The sequence below is a fragment of the Myxine glutinosa genome, chromosome 7 (assembly GCF_964187855.1).
Source record: "Myxine glutinosa chromosome 7, kmMyxGlut1.1, whole genome shotgun sequence".
Taxonomy (NCBI): domain Eukaryota; kingdom Metazoa; phylum Chordata; class Myxini; order Myxiniformes; family Myxinidae; genus Myxine; species Myxine glutinosa.
In genome coordinates this window covers 3,857,818-3,872,817 of record NC_136267.1, presented here as the reverse complement: position 1 = coordinate 3,872,817, position 15,000 = coordinate 3,857,818, and positions in this window count along the sequence as shown.

Sequence of the window (15,000 nt, the reverse complement as noted above, 5' to 3'; positions counted from 1 at the left end):
CAGTTCAGTACTTCGTGTGACCCCCACGAGCATTCAGGAGAGCACGTACACATTGAGGCATGCTGTTCACAAGATTTTCCAAGGTTTGGACAGGAATAGCTTGCCATGCAGTGACAATAGCCTGCTGCAATTCACGCACAGAGGTCGGCTGCTGGTCCAAGTGGTCGATTTGACGCGTTAATTCTGCCCACAAGTTCTCTATCGGATTCATATCCGGGGACATGGCAGGCCACTCCATATGCTCTACACCATCGTCAGCAAGAAAGTGTTGGATCATGCGAGCACGATGAGGCCGTGCATTGTCATCTTGGAAGACAAAGTTTCCTCGAAAGGCTGCACGAGCAAATGGAAGCAATGTTTCTTCCAGAATGGCCCTGTACTTGAACTGGTTCAGGTTTCCATTCAGAACAACCAGGTCAGTTTTGCCCCCTGCATGAAAAGCAGTCCAAACGGTCACCCCACCACCTCCAGCTTGGACTCTTGGCACTATACAATCTTTGTTGTAGGCTTCTTGCACTTGTCTGTGCACTCGGACGCGGCCATCTTGACGATAGACCAGAAATCTAGACTCGTCGCTGAAGATCACGTGATTCCAGTGTCCTGGCTGCCATTGATGGTGCTCTCTGGCCCACTGCAATCGGCGCTGGTGGTGTTGTCTGGTCAGGCGTGGCTTTCTCAGGGGACACCTGGCACGATAGCCTGCTTGAACCAGTCATTGGTTGACTAGCCTTCTGGATACAGGCACATTTGTCAGTTGCTGCCACTCAGCTCTAAGCCGATTAGCCGACTTGGTACGGCCATTGCAGACTAACCGGTGCAGCTGGCGATCATCCCTCCTTGTGGTTCTGCGGGGACGTCCTGGCCTCGGTATTGGAGTAGGGACACCCCTCTGAGCATTTCGTTTCAGGATCTTTGACACCTGACCTTGAGTGATGCCAGACTGCCGAGCAATAGCACGCTGTTTCATGCCGTAATTTCGTAAAGACACCACTCCATGACAAACAGCATTGGCGAGTTGACGGACCATCTCCAGAGTAAGCGGCAATAACTTTTGGAGAAGTGCAGCAGTTGTTTTCCACTAATACAGAACGCAACAACCCTTGTATACCCGACTGTGAAGCCAATCATCAAATGCACCTGTCCGTACATTTTGCCACGCCACCTGTGATATAATCCTGTTGTTGACTTCTTGCTGCGACAGACAATCAGTGACATGGTTCTTTTAACAAAGACATCACCAAAGAGTAAAAGAAATTCACCAGATTGATATACTGAGTTAAGAAAGTCAACCCAAGTCAAGAAAAAAAAAATATTCCATATTAAATGCCAAGTCTGTATATATATATATATATATATATATATATATATATATATATATATATATATATTGTTGCGGATATGGGATTTGGCCTCCATCCATATCCGCTTGTAAATATTCCCCTATTTCCCCCAATACTCCCCAACTATCCCCAATCCCCCATTCCCTAGTCCCATTGTCTGTAAACAACACTCTGTAGAACCGACCTTCCCCTTTTTCCCCCATTAAATGTCGTGCCCAGGTCCACCGCATCTCACGTAGACAACTTTCGGACATCTTGCTAGTTATTCTTAGTCTATGTCAGTTAAGGACTCGTTTCCATTAATTCTGACTCTTCGTTGCACCAGAATGTGATTGTATGGCACCAGTAGTGAGTTTAGGACCTCCCCATACCTCCTCCCATCTTCCTCATGAAACCACAACAACAACAACAACAACTACAACAACAGCGCGCCGGGAGTGTGCGTCCTCACTCCGGCTTGGTTAGCCGCCATTGCCCATGTGCTCCGGCGGGGTTACCACGAAGGGGCTGACTGTCGGCCCCTCGTCAAGGGCGGAGCCCGGTAACCCCCAGCACCCAATAAGAAGCGGCGGGCCGATTCCATCTGGGGCGGAGCTAACGAGCCGAGGGCGTGTCACTCCCCGCCGGATATACGCAGCCACTTACCGGACGTGACGTCAGATGCGCCCCGAGCTTGAAGTGAAGAGAACCAGACGCCCCCTCCGAGCGCTGTGACACCTCCCTGCATCTACTGGACCGTGCTGTATCCTGTCCCTGAGCCAAGGTGCACCTTGTGCTGTCCACCGACTACCTGCCCTTCCTTGCCATCAATCCCGGTGTGAGTCAGTCTTGTCCTGTTTATCTGTGGTCTGTCGGGGTTACTATAAGACCGTGAGTAAGTGCCTACCTTCCTATGCTGTCCCTCTTGTCCTTGTAATCTCAACGTTCCGAAATATTATAACCTCCTCCGGAGGTCTTGAGAACTGTACCCCGGGTGTCGTGTCATTTAACCCAGCTGTTGTGTCCTTTCCTTAATTGATTTAGCATAGCGCGACTCGGCCAACGTTCGAGTATAATCGGGTAAACTGTGCAGACGCGGTCATACCAAACCGCTCGGTAAACCAACATCCACAACCGCGTCTGTAACATTTGGTGTCGGGAAGTGGGATTCGATCCGGAGCGCGTTTCACGCGCTCGAAATTATAACAGCGAAATTTGATTTTGTTTTACGAAAATAAAAACCCGAATTTTGAAAGTCGCGCTATGGCAGACCAAGACGGCTGGGTTCCGGTAGTAGGGAGTGAGGCAGGGTCGATCCAGGACCAAAATGAGGGACAAGAGGGGAGCGAAGCAGTGAGGATAGCAGATTCGCAAAATAGCGTCGTCACGCACGAGGTGGCGGGCGCGCGAAATGGCGCCTCGCACATGGCCACGGCGCCCACGCCCGCGACCGTGGTAGCGCCACCGGTGGATTTGAACCTTTTTCTTATGCAAATGAAGGCCCTTATGGACAAGAATAATGAAGAAATGAAAAACAGTATGGGGGTAATGAGGGACGAAATGAGGGCTGATAGTGAGCGATTAGAGGGCCAAATGGGGGTAATGGGAAACCAAATGGGGGTAATGAGGGACGAAGCGAGGGGTACCGGTGAGGGGTTAGACAAGAAATTGGGGAAGTTAGACAATAATTTTGAGGGGTTAGACAACGGGATAAAAGAGGTGAGAAATGGGTTAATGGGGGTAGAAAACAGAATGGCCGCTCAAGAGAATCAAATGGAAGGGATGCAAAAGGGGTTAGAGGGGTTAGAAAACAGGATGGAAGGCAAATTGAGGGACATGAGGGACCAAGTGGAAAGGGAAGTTAAACAAATGGGGCAGCAGATAGAGGGGGTCAGAATGGGGGTAGAAACCAAACTGGATGCTCACAGGAAGGAAATGGAGCAGATGAGGGTGGCATCTGGGCAGGAGATACAAGTGATGGGGGAGGAGATCAGAAGAGGAGTGAGTGAGGAGTTCGGAGGAGTGCGCGAGGAGGTGAGGCACTGTAAGGAGCGCATGGAGAAGGAGGTGAGAAAGGGGACTGTAAAATTGCAAGGTGGTATAGAGGAGTTGACGCTGGGAGTAGAACAACTGACAGTGGGACAAAAGGAGTTGGGGGACCAGGTAAAGAAGAACACAGCGGTAATAGAGGGTTTAAAATCGACACAGAAGGAGATGAAAAAGGACGTAGGGGTAATTAAAAAAGAGTGTCAGACGGTACATGAGGACCTGACGAGGAAAATGAACAAAGTGGTAGAGGTGATGGAGGTTAAAGAGCGGGAGGTGCGGGAGCACATAGAAAAAAATTAAGTGGAGTTAGAGGAAGAACTTAAAGGGGCGCACGAGGAGATGAAAGAGGTTAAACAAAAATTAGAAGAAGTGGAAGAAGGGGTGAGCGAAATTAAGAAGCGACGGAGAGAGGATAAGAAAGAGATAAAAGAGGAAGTAAAAGAATTGGTCCAAAGTCTGTGTTCGGATCGTGATGATGTGCTCATTAACCGGATGAGGGATTCGCAGGTGATGGAGGAGAAGCGAAGAGAAAGAGGACCCGGTGTAAGTGGTGACCAATATGGTCGTGCGTATGATGCGCCAGGTGATTTAATAAGCTTGGGGGTCGAGATAGACCCGGATGTTCGTGAGAGGCCAAGAGTGAGGTGTATGGCTGGTCCGGAGGGTATGGAACGAGAGGTGCGAGGTGTGGGTGAGCAAGGTTGTGGTGGTATGGAATGGGTAGCGGGTTGCGGAGGTGTGACCCATGCATCGACACCAACAGGGGTAGTTGTTGGAGGGACCGGGGAGGCACGAGAGCCCCTTGGGGGTAATGTACTGTGGGGGCCCGGCCGGTTCGGCCCCGCGCTGACCCCGCAAGGGGCGACGCACGGGGTCCGGCAGGCGGGCAACGACTCGCATACGAGGTGGTCCCACAAGGTCCCACTCGCGCCGTATGACGGCAAGAGTGATCTACGCGCGTACCTGGCGCAGTTTGACTGTGTGTGTAAGGGCAACGGTTGGGGTGAGGACGAAGGTGGAGTACACCTGGTGGCCGCATTGCGCGGCGCGGCGGCGGAGGTGCTGACGGCATTACCAGCGGGTGCTCTCACCCTGCCAGCCCTCCGCGACGCCCTAATTAATCGATTCGGCATTGAACAGCAGAGCGAGCTTGTTAAAGCTCAGCTCGCGCTGCGAAAACGCAAGCCCCAGGAAGCCATCGGGGAACTTGCCCACGACATTTGCCGCGCAGTGGGGATCGCACATGCTAGCATGGCAGCGGATTCCCGGGAAAGCCTGGCGCTGGACCATTTTATCCAGGCCCTCCCGGATATTGAGCTCCGGCAACAGCTCGCCATGTGGCGCCCGCAGACTCTGAGCCAGGCGGCTGACGCTGCGGCCCGTTGGGAAGCAGCGAGGCCCCTGGCCCGGGGGGGCGAGCGTCTCGCAATGGCGGTCCGCCAGGTGGGACCCCCGATGGAGGGCGGACCCCTTAGGGGGCCCGCCCCCGACGTGGGTCCTGACCTGGCGGGCATGGTCCGGAGGCTGGTGGACCAGCGCCTGGCGGGACCTGGCCCATGGCAGGCGGCCCCGGAGGTGGCCCGCGGTGGACCACGAGCGGGTAATCCAATTCGGACCTACAGGGGGGGAAATTTGGAATTCCGGAGGCAAGCACCTTATCAGGTGAGTTGCTATACTTGCAACCGTCTGGGTCACCTGGCGCGGCACTGTCGAGCCACGCGCCGGGATGATCCCCGGCGGTTGAGGTCCTCAACTCCGCCCAGGGGGGAGCGGGTTAGCCGACCCCAGACACCCCCCCGCCAGACCCCGGGAAACTAGAAGGTGTCGGGCACGTAGGGCGGTGTTCGGCAGAAGAGGATGGAGGAGAGCCCTCATTGACGCGACAGGTCATTTATTGTGGCCAAATTGGAACCGGTAGCCTGACAATCAGATGCAAAATTGCCGGCGTGGGGGTAGACGCCGTAGTGGACACAGGAGCTAGCGCCACGATCATCAGCCCTGTGGTCCTTGATTCGAGCGCAGGTGGCTGGGATAAGATCCAGCGCCTGCAAAATTATAGTTTGCAACTTGCTACCGGGGTAACGGCCCCGATCATAGGGCGTGGTTCTGTGACCCTCAAGTTAGGGTCGGTAAGGAGGGAGATAGATGTTTGGGTGGCGGAGGTGTGCGACCCATGTTTAATAGGGTTGGATTTGTTGACTGCCAGCGGTTGTAAAATCGACTTGTGCCGGGGGATCCTGCAGGTGGGAGTAGAAGAGCTGCCGTTAGGGGGAGTGAGCACGGCCGAGAGAGCGGAGCTGGAGGCTTCCGAGGCCGTGACCATCCCCCCAAGGGCCGAGGCGATAGTGTCGGCCCGGTGGGCAGCTCGCCCAACATGGCAGGAGTCCTGCGGCCTGGTCGAACCGGTGGCAGCGCAGTCCATACCGGGTTTAATCGTGGGCCGCACCCTTGTAAAAACGGACGGACCGGTAGTGGCCGTCCGAGTAATAAATACGAGTACAGAACCACGCACTATAGTAAGGGGCACGAGGGTAGCTGGCTGCACCCCAGTTGAGGAAGTCGCGACAGTGAGGGGCGAGAACGTCCAGCCGAGCCGACCCCGGGGGGAGCCTTCAATAAGAAGTAGGAATTGGCCCGATCCCATTTGCGAGATGGTAAATCGTAGTAGCGTAGAGTTGGGAGGTACCCAGAGGGAGGCCTTACACAAACTGGTTGGGTCCCATTTGGACCTCTTCTCCCTGTCCACCGAGGATATTGGACGTACGGGCCTGGTGAAACATCAGATCCACACCGGTGAGGCCCGGCCTATTCGTCAGGCCGCCCGACGGCTCCCTTGGAGCAAGAGGGCGGAAGCTGACGAGCAGGTTGAAAAAATGCTCGACGCAGGCGTGATCGAGCCCTCGGGAAGTCCTTGGATGTCACCTGTTGTGCTGGTCAAAAAGAAGGATGGGACCACGCGGTTCTGCGTGGACTATCGCCAGCTAAACAACGTGACACTCAAGGACTCATATCCCCTGCCAAGGATTGATGACACCCTCGATGCCGTTGCAGGCTCAAATTGGTTTTCAACTTTGGACCTCAAGAGTGGGTATTGGCAGGTGGAGATGGATAGGGCAGGGAAGGAGAAAACGGCATTTTCCACAGGTAAGGGACTGTATCAGTTTACTGTGATGCCGTTTGGTTTGTGTAACGCCCCCGCCACCTTTGAAAGATTGATGGAGCATGTACTGGGCGGCATGCCATGGCAATCATGCCTGGTGTACCTGGATGACGTCCTGGTACATGCCCAAACGTTCCCCCAGGCAGTAGCTAATTTGGACCAGGTGTTCGGGTGCCTCAGACAGGCAGGGTTGAAGCTGAACCCGAGTAAGTGCACTTTGTTTGCAAGAGAGGTGGCCTATCTAGGTCAGGTGATCGGCCGCGAGGGGGTAAAAACGGACCCAGACAAAATTAAAGCGGTAGAGGAGTGGCCCGCACCACGTACCATCAAAGAGGTGCGGGGATTTTTGGGACTCTGCTCCTACTACCGGCGCTTTGTGGCGAAATTTGCGGAGTTGGCCCGTCCCCTCCACCGGCTTACGGAGAAGGGGACGCGATTTAATTGGACACGGGAGTGCTACGAGGCCTTCCAAAAATTGAAGGGGTGTCTGACATCCGCACCCCTTCTAGCGTACCCCACTAGCAACGGGGCATTTACCCTGGACACGGATGCGAGCCAGGAAGGATTGGGCGCAGTTTTGTCTCAGACACAGGAGGGCGTGGAGAGAGTGATTGGTTACTATAGTCGGGCCTTAAGTAGGCCCGAGCGAAATTATTGCGTCACTCGCAAAGAGTTATTGGCTATGCTGGCTGCCATGAACCATTTCCACCCGTACTTGTACGGGCGGAAATTTTTGGTTAGAACTGACCATTCCTCCTTGCAATGGCTCCTTCGGTTCAAGGAACCGGAGGGCCAAATTGCAAGGTGGTTGGAAAAGTTGCAGCAGTACGATTTTGATGTGGCCCATAGGGCCGGGAAGGCCCATGGTAATGCGGACGCACTCTCTCGGCGTCCTTGTCTGGGGGAAAACTGCAAATTTTGTGCGAGACACGAGGAGAGGGAACAATTGGGCGATTCGGACCCGACCCTCGTTGTCCGGGCAACCCGGGTGAGAGGGCCAATTTTGCCACTAACCGCAGATGAGGAATTCGGAACTTTGGCATGGAGCACGGCCCAGCAGGAGGATCCTGTCCTGGGGCCAGTGTTCAATTGGGTCAAATTGGGGCAAAGACCAAAGGGGGAAGAGGTCACCCCCCTCGGGGCGCAAACAAAGGCATATTGGGCTCAGTGGCAGACCCTGGAATTGAAGGATAACATCTTGTATCGCAAGTGGGTGGAGGTTCCCTCTGATAAAACTTCCTGGCTGGTGGTAGTCCCAAATAAATTTAAGACCGATATATTGCAACAGGTGCATGGTACCCGCCCCGGCGGCCATTTGGGCAGGACAAAGACGACATCGCAGGTACGCCGGAGGTTTTATTGGGTGAATATGGGGCGCGACATACAGGACTGGTGTCGGAGATGCGACGCCTGTACTGCCAAAAAGGGACCAGCACGGAGGATGAGGGCCCCCCTTCAATTACACCAGGTGGGGGCCCCCCTAGAGCGGGTGGCCATGGATATCCTAGGCCCACTACCCCGCACCCGCCTAGGTAATAAGTACATCCTCGTTGTGATGGACTACTTCACCAAGTGGCCGGAGGCCTACGCCCTCCCCAACCAAGAAGCAGGGGTGGTAGCGCAGGCCTTCGTGGAAGGATTTGTGTGCCGGCATGGGATTCCACAGGAGTTGCACACCGACCAGGGACGAAATTTTGAGAGCAAATTGCTAAAAGATGTGTGCAGTCTCCTGTCAATTCGGAAAACCAGAACAACGCCTTTAAGACCTCAATTTGACGGGATGGTGGAAAGATTTAACCGAACTCTAATCCAACAAATGGCACTGTTCACCGCCACCCGTCAGGATGACTGGGACGAACATCTCCCTTATTTGCTCATGGCCTACCGAACCAGCCAGCACGGGGCCACCGCATGCAGTCCAGCGTTGCTTATGTATGGGCGGGAGTTACGGGCTCCCGCCGACTTGCTATGCGGTCCCGTGCCAGACACAGTGGTTAACCCGCCGAGGGAGGGGTACGCACGTCACCTAGAGGAAGGCATGGAGCTAGTCCATGCCTTCGCCCGCCGCCAACTCCACCTGGCGGGGGAAAAGATGAAGCGCAGGTATGACGACCGGAGCCAGGGGAGTCAATACGCTCCGGGGATGAAGATTTGGTTCTTTAATCCCCGGAGGCGGAAGGGAAGGTGCCCAAAACTCACCTCCCCCTGGCAAGGCCCAGGAGTCGTCCTGTCGCAAATCTGTGACGTGGTCATTAAGATCAAAATGGGGCCACGAGCCCTCCCTCGGATCGTCCACGCCGACCGGATAAGACCTTACACCGGCGAGCAGGCGCCCCCGTGGATTGCCTCGGCTTTAGATGCCGAGGCGGGACCCAGTACCTCTGAATAAGGGGGGCTTATTAGTGCCAGAGGACTGGGGGATTGATGAGCGATGGGCCCGGTGGGTAAGGGGGGCATCCCTGCCACCCTTCCCATAGTGGGGCAAAGGAGCACTAGATTATGGGGTGTATGGCAGTGAAAACTAGCCCGGGTGGGTTAGGTTATATTGTGTGTAGGGATCTAGCGAAGATGACATTATGTAACGTTAAGGTTAGTTAGTGACTGATACCTGTAGTGGGGACGCAGGTAGATTAGTGTGGATTATAATGACGAGGGAGCGCAATAGTTTAAAGGGGCGACTGGGAAGCGCAAGTTTCAGAGGGGAGTAGTTAGATGAGATGATGCCGTGTGGTTGAGAATTGAACAGGTGTGATTGCACAGGTGTGCAACTGGACAGGTGTGTGGAGCAGTGTGTGAGTAGTGAGTGTTGTGGATCAGCGCGAATGCGCTTGGGGAGAGAAGGGTGCAGGTGGCACCAGGTGTGAGAGCACAGGTGTGCAAGTAAAGGTGGTGTGGAGAGAGTTGGAGTAAGTGGTACGGAGTGGTGTGCATGGTGCGAAGGTGTGGATGAGGGAAGAGTGGACCCCTTTCACGGAGACCCGGGGCGGGTAGTGTAAGTGTTAGGTAGAGGGTATAGGTAAATTGTGGTTGGATATTGGCATTTGTGGTGCGGTTGCAGAATGGTGTTGTGGATGGGTGCATTAGTGTTGTGGAAATGGCTGGGCGTGTAGCCTGTTAGTGTGTGTAGTTGGTTTGGGCACTCCACCACTGTGAGGATGTCGGCCAGGTGAGGCCGCAGGTGGGCTCTGGGAGCCGTTAGTGTCAGTGGGGCCCGAGGATCCGGAGGACGGACCCGGGTAGCCCAGTGCCAGAGAGGGCACCGAGTGGGGAGAGCGCCAGAGGGCCTTCCCCAGGTAGTTAGGTTAGGGTAAGGAGCAGGTAAGCTCGGAGGCAACTGCAGTGGTGGAGGTGTGCAGGTGGGTAGACCTGCTGGGAGAGCTACACGTCGCGGCCCAGAAATTGTGCGAGGGCACCGGGAGATGAATCGGGGGAGTGAGACCCCAAATTGAAAAGCACCACAGTTTGGTCAATGGGAATTGGTTTTTAGAACCCATAGTGTAAGAGGGCCAATGGTTTGGCAGGAGAAAGACCCCGGGTAATGTAAAGTTGTTAAAGTCATTTAGGAAATAGTTAGGATTGATGAACCTGTCGCACCATACGCAGCCACTTACCTGTGGTGATGATGACTCCACACCTGTGTTTTCTTTGTTTTGTGTGCAGGAAATGAGAATTGCTGTTTGGATTTGTGAGACGCATCACGACGTGGATGAGACATTGGGGTGATTCCATCTCTCCCTCCTTAGGAGGGACTGATGATGAATTGGTGATGGCAAATTTTGATGTTGAGTTGGAGATGGCAAATTTTGATGAGAGTTGAAAATGGCAAATTTGATTGGTTAGGAGGGAGAGAAGATGAATTTGGTTTATGGGAGGAACGGGGAAGACAGCAGGGACGTTTGTTGATTTGTAAAGTAGATGTTTATGGGTAGTGTTGTGTTTTGTGGATACAGTAAGGGGTAAGGGAGGGGCCATGTAGGTTACCTGGTGGGGGGGGGGGGGCGTACGGTAGGAACGTACCTGTCTCACCTGGTTCCCATGTGCCCCCAGTGTGCATTACCTTGTATTGCGTGCACTTTTGCGCCCTTACCACCTTACTCACTTGTCTTCTTCTTTTGTCTCCCACCTCCGAGGATCTGGCTTTGGGGCAGAGAGAGAGGAGAGAGAGGTGCTGGCTCCGCAGTTGTGGGCCTGCACTTTCGCTGCTTGCTGCCGGGATCGATACACCATATGGACCGCAATGTTTGTGGCCGCCCACCATGGACCGCAGTTCTTTTGCGGCCAAGCACCACCCGTCGATGGACCTATGGGTCAACGTGGCACCTATGCCATACAGGTGAACCACTTTTAGTTGGCCCCCTGACGGCCACAATAAAGAAATGGACGCGGTTGGCGCCTTTCTTTATTTTTGAAAGAAGCCAGAAGGCCAAGTGCACCACACGAAGGCAAGACCAGCGGCAGAACATCGGCCGGCTGCGACACCACCGGTGACTATAAACACTTTATTGGTGCACCGGATGGTGCTGACTGTATGTAGGGGGTGGTGCTTTTGGTGCTTGGAAGGGGTGCTCTGCACATTATTAAAGGCCGTAAGGCCACAGAGCACTCGTGGGTTGGTTTATCGATGCTGGCATGCGTGCTCTCTCTATGCATAACATCTGCATGTGTTCCTCCGAAAACAGGTCCTGGATCGTAGTGTAAATATCAGTGTAGTATTGTAAATAAGCTCCCTACCGGCTGTATGTTTAGTTTGCGAATTCTTTCCGCGATTCGGTTATCCTGTGGGTGTGTTTCTGTGAGGAGAAGGGTGCAACGGCGCAGGGGGACATATTTACTCATTTGTGAACATCTGTAAAACTGTCGCACTCAGGGTAGAGTTAATAGTAGAGGGAACTACATCTGAGTGCCACACTAAAGTAGGTAAAAATTTATCGGGTCGGGACGCCCCGAGGGTAGAGAAGGGTGCAATGTTGCGGATATGGGATTTGGCCTCCATCCATATCCGCTTGTAAATATTCCCCTATTTCCCCCAATACTCCCCAACTATCCCCAATCCCCCATTCCCTAGTCCCATTGTCTGTAAACAACACTCTGTAGAACCGACCTTCCCCTTTTTCCCCCATTAAATGTCGTGCCCAGGTCCACCGCATCTCACGTAGACAACGTTCGGACATCTTGCTAGTTATTCTTAGTCTATGTCAGTTAAGGACTCGTTTCCATTAATTCTGACTCTTCGTTGCACCAGAATGTGATTGTATGGCACCAGTAGTGAGTTTAGGACCTCCCCATACCTCCTCCCATCTTCCTCATGAAACCACAACAACAACAACAACAACAACTACAACAACAGCGCGCGGGGAGTGTGCGTCCTCACTCCGGCTTGGTTAGCCGCCATTGCCCATGTGCTCCGGCGGGGTTACCACGAAGGGGCTGACTGTCGGCCCCTCGTCAAGGGCAGAGCCCGGTAACCCCCAGCACCCAATAAGAAGCGGCGGGCCGATTCCATCTGGGGCGGAGCTAACGAGCCGAGGGCGTGTCACTCCCCGCCGGATATACGCAGCCACTTACCGGACGTGACGTCAGATGCGCCCCGAGCTTGAAGTGAAGAGAACCAGACGCCCCCTCCGAGCGCTGTGACACCTCCCTGCATCTACTGGACCGTGCTGTATCCTGTCCCTGAGCCAAGGTGCACCTTGTGCTGTCCACCAACTACCTGCCCTTCCTTGCCATCAATCCCGGTGTGAGTCAGTCTTGTCCTGTTTATCTGTGGTCTGTCGGGGTTACTATAAGACCGTGAGTAAGTGCCTACCTTCCTATGCTGTCCCTCTTGTCCTTGTAATCTCAACGTTCCGAAATATTATAACCTCCTCCGGAGGTCTTGAGAACTGTACCCCGGGTGTCGTGTCATTTAACCCAGCTGTTGTGTCCTTTCCTTAATTGATTTAGCATAGCGCGACTCGGCCAACATTCGAGTATAATCGGGTAAACTGTGCAGACGCGGTCATACCAAACCGCTCGGTAAACCAACATCCACAACCGCGTCTGTAACAATATATATATATATATATATATATATATATATATATATATATATATATAATAAGACCCAATCCGTATATCTATATATATATATATATATGTATATCATAGCAGTCCGATATAGTATATCAAGGTCCGTATTTATATATATATCATAGCAGTAAAGTATGTTTGTTTGTTTGTCCTCTTATAACTCGAGAACTACTCATCGCAGAGAAAAACCAAAGGCATATTCGGAATCAGTACGTCTCAGAGCAACTACAGCACACCTTAAATTTTAAAAAACTTCGGGTTTTAAAATTAGCGTATTAGCGCAGAAGCGCTAGCAGAAGAGGGAGGGAGCGCAGCGCTCCCTCTTGCGCTTCGCAGCGCCAGCGCTTCTGTTAGCGTAATGGTACACAGGCGGTTCTCTTCTCACTCTTGCGCATGCGCAAATGCGCTGTTCCGATGCTTCATGTTCCTGCAAAGACTTTGGCGCATGCGCAAATGACGACACATGGGCCACTGTATGTTCGTTTAATACGTACGCGCTTTGATGGGCGGGGCGTATGGCGTTCATGAAATGGACGAATGCGGAAGTGCTTGAAGCCGTTGCGAGCGACTCGCACGATCTCTTGTCATGGTCCACAAGATTATCACAGAGACGTGCAGCTTCCAGCATTACGAGATATGATCGAGACCTAACTTTTGAGACCCGTCCCAGCCTTCTAGGCCCCGTGGTTGGTTCAGACGACCCCGACAAAGGACGTGTTGGATTTTATCGCGAGCCGATTCGAGCGCCGACGTGCCGGCGAACAAAACCAGTCATATCTTTTTAACGCGTGGTTCGATGTTTACAAAATAAACTTTTTCTTGAAGGGCTGAACCGTGCGCTCACAACGATACCGAGTGTGACCCTGGGAGAGCCGTTTTGCGCCGGCAAAGGCGCCTTGTTTTCCGTGATGACCATGTCGTGCTGCATAGATTACCATAAATTATAATATATTACCGGCGGCGCGTTCTGTGACGTCACGGCTCACTTAATTGCAATTATCTCTGGGATTCCTTGGCCGAATCGTACCAACTTCTTGTTACGGTACGCGGTTAAAGATGGTATATTTGCCGAGCGGAGGCTCCGCGACCGAACAGTTGTTCCCCGAAGAAACCCGATTCACCCAAACGTTGGCCGTATCGCGCCACAGATATTCAATGGGGAAAAGACTAAGACGACGAATGCAAAGAGGAAGAAGAAGAAGACGTACAGAAGAGTAATGGGGTTTATTATTATTTGCACACACATAAGCAAAAAGAGCAGTCACGGGTATTTACAGCGGACATGAAAACGTCTCTTGTAGACATAGTAATGATCTCTAATATGGTGAAAAGGGAGACACAGGTCCCCTAGAGGTCCGTGGACCTCTTTGTTGCACACTCTAGATTGTGGCCTACAAGGTGTGGCCTACACCAACGCAGGTGACACAGTGAAAATTACTAGCTTATACAGACTTAGTTACTACCCAGGACAGCACGAACAAAACAAACTCACGTACGCAAATGGGGAACTTGCAGGCAGGAATGGCTGGAAAGGATGAGCAGGTGGGATCACAGGGCACAGCGAGCAGGTCCACTCCGGGCGGGAAGCGGGGAGCCGGCAGCTCCTGGTATTCGGCTTTACAGCGCACGCCAGCAGCTCCTGGTATTCGGCTTTACAGCGCACGCCGGCAGGGTCACTCGCTGCCCCGTCAGGGCTTCACGCGGCTGGTTGAAAACGGGGCTGGTTGAAGCGGCTCTTTGTCAAAGGCTTTTCGTATCTCTCACGCAACTCCGGTGCAACCCTGAACTCTCTCCCGGTGGACTGCCAATCCTCTTACGCACCTGGACTCATCTGCCGTATCCCTCGTGTAGCTTGTCCCAGCGATCGTCGCACCCTTGTGTCCAAACCTTCAGCGCGGGTCTGACACGCCCTCCTCGGTTTCGGTACCGCCCTCCCCCCCCCCCCCCCCCCGTGCTCTGTTTCGTGACCTTGTATGGTAATCCCACGGGCTTGTCTCCTTATTTGGGCATGGCGCCGACGGCACGCCCCTCGTGGCGAGCCACGGGCTTGTTTCCTTATTTGGGCATGGGGCTGAACAGCCCCGCCCTTCGTGGCGCGCCCTGGGCTTGCCTCTCCCTGGCGCCCCCACCCCTCCTGTTCAAACAGAGCACGGAGCACATATTCACTATCGCAGCGAAATGAGAGGGCGTGCACCCCACGCTTGTGAACTGCTTTACCCACAGATGGAGAGTTTGGCTGGGAAATGGAATTATTGAAGGGGAGCTATTCTTAATTGATTCGGTGCAATGGAGTATTATTTTAATGGAAGACAAGGCCTTACCCTAAAACACATAATAAGATATAAGCTACTGAACAAGGGTTTTATCGTGTCCTGCAATGTGGTGTTTATGGAATAACTACCG